Genomic DNA, 6,000 nt, shown 5'->3' on the forward strand with positions numbered 1-6,000 from the left:
CCTCCAATGGCTGCCGCGGACAGCACGTTAAGGCGGGCACACTGCGCTGTTCTGAAGGCAGGAGCCAGGTGCTTATCCTGGTCTCCCATCGGGTGCAGGGACCAAGCACTTGGGCCGTCCTCCACTGCACTCCTGGCCACAGCAGAGAGCTGGCCTGGAAGAGGGGCAACCGGGACAGAATCCGGAGCCCCGACTGGGACTAGAACCCGGTGTGCCTGCGCCGCTAGGCGGAGGATTAGCCTGTTGAGCCACGGCGCCGGCCCTAATTAATTTTTTAAAAGATTTTATTTATTTATTTGAAAGGCAGAGTTACAGGGAGGCAGAGGTAGAGACAGAGGCAGAGAGAGAAGTCTTCCATCACTGGTTCACTCCCCAGATGGCCACAATGGCCAGAGCTGCGCCAACCCGAAGCCAGGAGCCAGGAGCTTCTTCCCGGTTTCCCACACAGGTGCAGGGGCCCAAGGACGTGGGGCATCTTCCATTGCTTTCCCAGGCTATAGCGGAGAGCTGGATTGGAAGAGGAGCAGCCAGGACTAGAACCAGTGCCCATATGGGATGCCAGCACCCCAGGCGAGGGCTTTACCCAGGACGCCACAGCTCTGGCCCCTCTAATTTTAAAACTGTGCCATTAAGCAGTACCATGCTGACTTGATTATAAAAGTGACCCCTGAACTTGCTGTTAGGTACCGGTTTTAATCAGTGACTTCATTTGTTAGTGATTTTCACAGGTTGTAGCTTAGATTTGCCCTGAAGTCTATTATTTCGTTCGTTCTTTCTTTTTTTCCCCCCAAGATTTATTTACTTGGCAGGCAAAGTTACAGAGGGAGGGAGAGACAGAAAGGTCTTCCATCCACTGGTTCACTCCCCACATGTCCACACTGGCAGAGCTGAGCTGATCCGAAGCCAGGAACCAGGAGCTGCTTCCGGGTCTCCCACGGGGGTCATCTTCACTTTCCCAGGTGCATGAGCAGGGAGCTGGGTCGGAATGGAGCAGCCCACACGGGATGTCGTCGGTGCTGCAGGTGGAGGCTTGACCTTCTGTGCCACAGCGCCACCCTGACGTTTAGAATTTCAAACCAGATACGGGGAGCAGCACTGCTGCCTAGCCTGTACCTTGCCTCCACTTCCTTTTTAAGTGTATTTATTTATTTTTAAAATTGTATTGATTTGAAAGGCAGACAGAAAGGGACCATCTCCCATCTACTGCTGGTTCACTGCCCGAAAGCCTGCAGGAACCGGGGCTGCGCCAGGCCGAGGCCAGGAGCCTGGCTTGGTCCGGGTCGGTGATGCAGGTCCTGGAGCCGGCACCCGCTGCCCCCAGAGCGCATGCGCAGCAGCACGACGCCGGCAGGACAGGTGCTGGGCTCGGGCTCAGGCTCTGGCGTGGGACGTGGACGTGCTAAGTGGCATCTTGATGCTGCGCACAGTGCCTGCCCCCCCTCAACTCCTTTATTTATTTGAAAGGCAGAGCTTGGAGAGGGGGCCGTGGAGAGAGAGAGAATGAGCAGTCTTCCATCTGCTGGCTCACTCCCCAAATGGCCACAATGGCCGGGGCTGGGCCAGGCCAAAGCCAGGAGCTTCCTCCGGGTCTCCCACATGGATGCAGGGGACCAAGCATTGGGTCATCTGCTGCTGCTTTCCCAGGCGCATTAGCAGGGAGCTGGATCAGAAGTGGAGCAGCCAGGACTCGAACCGCATATGGGATGCCCAGCATTACAGGTGCTGGCTTAACCTGCTGTGCCACAGCACGGCCCCGCCCCCAGCTTTCAACACAAGGACGTCAAAATCTCAGGCGCCAGACTCTGTCCGGGACAAGTGGCTGTGTATTCTGTTTATGACGTTCATATTGACTGCCTCATCCCTCAGTGGTTTCCAGGGAATAACGGTTAAACCAGGGGAGGCCCCACTTCCTGTGATGTGAGCCCCACGTGGGCCAGGACTTCCATGTGCTCAGATGAAGTTCAGAGTAAATGCATCACTCCACTTCAGAACCCTAATCAAATCTTAATTCTAGGGGCCGGCGCTGTGGCGTGGCAGGTGGAGCCACCACCTGCAGTGCCAGCATCCCGTGTGGGCTCCGGTTCAAGTCCCGGCTGCTCCACTTCTGATCCAGCTCTCTGCTATGGCCTGGGAAAGCAGTGGAAGATGGCCCAAGTCCTTGGGCCCCTGCACCTGCACGGAAGACCAGGAAGAAGCTCCTGGCTCCTGATTGGCGCAGCTCCAGCCATTGCAGCCAATTGCGGAGTGAACCAGCGGATGAAAGACCTCTCTCTCTCTGCCTCTCCTTTCTCTGTGTAACTTTGACTTTCGAATACATAAGTGAATCTTTAAAAAAAAAAAAAAAACTTATTTCTCCCCACTAGCACCAAAATCTGCCTGATTAGCCTGTTCAGTGAGTGGTGGGTTATGAACTTTGAGCGTGGAGTTTTACAGGCTGGGCTTGGCGCTTAGCAGTCCATACCTGACTTATGCCCAGGGTCCATTCCCGGGTGAGGCCTCATTCTGGGGAGGGCCCCGCTACGCCTCCTGGGTTCCCTGGACGCCAGGGAAGCCGACTGCTGAGTGACTGCGGCCCGTTCTGTTCTGCTTCCCGCAGAGCTGGGCTTGTTCCTAATTACAGCTGCAGAAAAGCCGGTGGGATGGAAGACGCCTCACAGCAGGCTCACGTCCAAGCACACGGCAGCGTTAGCAGACCCGGAACCGGGCCATGCGCTGGTGGGAGACGCCTGAAGGCTCCCTTCTGGGGGGTGGTGTGTGTGGCACTTGGCACAGAGGTTCGGAGGCGGCCTGGGATGTCCACATCCCACTTCAGAGCGCCTGGGTTTGGGTTCCGAGTCCACCCCTGAGTCCAGGTTCCTGGCCGGGTGCACCCTGGGAGGCAGGGGTGGGGACTGAGTGGTTGGGTTCCTGGTTCTGGCTTGGGACTGGAACAGACCTGAATGTTGTAGGTATTTGGGGAGTGAACCAGCAGGTGGGAAATCTCTGGCTCTCAAAATAAACCAACAAATAAATTTATTAAAAAGATTTATTCTATCTGATTTGAAAGGCAGTTACAGAGAGATTGGCACACACAGAGAAATCTTCCAACCACTGGTTCACTCCCCAAATGGCCACCATGGCTGGGCTGGGCCAAGTCAAAGCCAGGAGCCAGGAGCTTCATCCGGGTCTTCCACGTGGGTGCAGGGCCCCAGCGCGTGGGCCATCTTCTGCTGCTTTCCCAGGCTCATTAGCAGGGAGCTGGATCAGAAGTGGAGCAGCCGGGACTTGAACTGGCGCCCCTATGGAATGTGGCGGTTCGACCCGCTATGGCACAACACTGGCCTCAAAGATTTTTTTTCCTAGAAGAAAAGTATGTTCATTATTTTTCAGTTTCACTTGAGGTCACTTGTGGCCCCGAGGAGCGCTTGCGATTGGGTTCAGGGCTGACAGCAAAGCAGCCCTGGCGGGAGACGCGCAGGCCAGTGAGCTCAGTGGGCGTCGGCCCCGCTGAGCAGCACCCGCCCGAGCGATGGCCACGTCCTGGCAGCTGGCTCCGTAGAGATGGGGATTCCATCCTGCACAAACCAGAAGAGGAAAAACCAGGCCGAGATGGACGAGAAAGACGCCGCTGTTTCCAGACTGGAAAGGAAGGGGCCAGCTGGCCGGGCAGCCTGCTGTCTCTAACCTCCCAAGGCTCATAAGCACAGTCATTTACCCTTTCCACCCTGCACTTTGATTAAACAGCTCAGTGATTAAAAATACATGTGTTTGTCTGATTAAAACGATTACAGGCTGGCGCCACGGCTCACCTGGCTAATCCTACGCCTGTGGCGCCGGTACTCCGGGTTCTAGTCCCGGTTGCCCCTCTTCCAGGCCAGCTCTCTGCTGTGGCCCGGGAGTGCAGTGGAGGATGGCCCAAGTCCTTGGGCCCTGCACCCGCATGGGAGACCAGGAGAAGCACCTGGCTCCTGGCTTCGGATCAGCGTGGTGCGCCGGTCGCAGCGGCCATTGGAGGGTGAACCAACAGAAGGAAGACCTTTCTCTCTGTCTCTCCCTCTCACTAACTCTGCCTGAAAAAAAAAAAAAAATTTACAAGCTGGAGAAAAAGTATCATTTTGGTTTGATCATAGTTCGTGAACCCAGTGACGGAAATCCCGAACCTGTGCGTTAACCTGTTGCTTCACTTCCTTCCGATTGCCAAGTGTCAGATCTCATTTAAGCAAGGGGCGTTCTGCAATCTGAAAATGTGGCTTTTCTTCTTTTTTATTATTTATTTGAAGAGTGACAGAGAGAGAGAGAGCTTTCATCTGCGGGGTAGTCTCCCCCTGCTCCCTCCTGCCCCGGCCAAAGCCAGGAGCCAGGAGCTCCATCCCGGTCTCCCGTGTGGGTGCAGGGGCCCAAGCACTTGGGCCATCCTCCACTGCCTTCCCAGGTGCATTAGCAGGGCGCTGGATAGGAAGCCAAGCCAACCACGGCTCGAACCGGTGCTCCGGAAAGTGGCAGCTTAACTTCTGAGCCGTGATGCTGGCCCCCCAAGGTGGGCGTTTCCCTGTTGGAGCGTGCAGGGGCTCAGGCAGTGAGTGGCTGCGCAGACCAGACCATTTCCAAGGTCCTTAAGAACTGGAGGTCGCTTCCGAACACAGAGAGATGATAAACTTGTAAGGAGACAGCAATGCCAGCCACCAGAGAGATGATAAACTTGTAAGGAGACAGCAATGCCAGCCACCAGAGAGATGATAAACTTGTAAGGAGACAGCAGTGCCAGCCACCCTGAGTTGAAATTGCACATCGTGCCGTGGGCTGAGTACTGCCTCAGAAATATGTAGTTATATGTCGACGTGAACAAACCCCAAAACTCAGTCGTGTAAGTTCTGGCCAAAATAATTCAACCCAAAACTCTTCAGATAAAATGGAGAAAACCCTGAAAGGAAAAAAAAAAAAAAAAGATAATTAGAAAATTAAACAGCTAAACAATTTGGTTAGTAAAGGCACATTAATAAGCCTGGTAATTAATGCAATGGGCTTTTTTTTCTTTTACAGACTACTATTATTTTATTCCCTTCTCTCTGGAAAATGAAAAATCCATTAGTTTCTTCCTTTTGCTTTTACCCAGAAATTAAAGGTCGGTAAGTGGCAATTAGCATAGCTCGTGTCAAAGCCAATTGCCTAATGGGAACCGACACCTGACTCAGGCTCAAAGAGCCGAATGCGGCTAACGGCGTCCGCTGGTCCCCGCCGTATGCTCACATTCTGTGGAAGCCAGCAGAGCAGGCGTGCCCGCTTGTGCTCCTATTTTTAGACACAGCGCTGTGCGGCCCTGTGTCTGCTCTGGAAGATGGGGTGCAGCGGCCTGGGCAAGGTGAGTGGCCCCGGAGCTCGGGGGCGTCCTGGTGGCCTCTTGCTGCACACCTGGGCCGATTCCACACTGCAGCCCTCGCCCTCCACACCCACTGGTAGGGGCCCCCCACCCCCGGCCCGGGGCCCCATCTACAGTGGGCAAGGACTGTGCACCTCCTCACGCTACTTCGTTTAACCCCTTTGTCTGGGGGCCTCGGCTACCTTAGGGTTCCAAAGCTTTGTCTTCCTCCGGACCTGTGGTCCTTTTTCCATTATCCTGTCCGGTGAGATGCTTCAAGTGCAGAACAGCACGACTGGGCATTGGGCACGGCTCCTCTTCCAATCCATCTTCCTGCTGATGTGCACCCTGGGAGGCAGCATGATGGCTCCAGTATTTGGGTCCCTGCCACCCATGTATGAGACCTGGATTGAATCCCATGCTCCCAGCCTTGGCCTGGCTCAGCCCCAGGTGTTGTGGGCATTTGGGGAGGGAGTGAGCCAGAGCACGGAAGATCTGTATCTGTCTCTCTCTACCTTCTAGTCCTGGTTGGGGCACCGGATTCTGTCCCGGTTGCTCCTCTTCCGGTCCAGCTCTCTGCTGTGGCCCAGAAGTGCAGTGGAGGATGGCCCAAGTCCTTGGGCCCTGCACCCGCATGGGAGACCAGGAGGAAGCGCCTGGCTCCT

This window comes from Lepus europaeus, chromosome 5 (genome assembly GCF_033115175.1).
Source record: "Lepus europaeus isolate LE1 chromosome 5, mLepTim1.pri, whole genome shotgun sequence".
NCBI classification, from domain to species: Eukaryota; Metazoa; Chordata; class Mammalia; order Lagomorpha; family Leporidae; genus Lepus; species Lepus europaeus.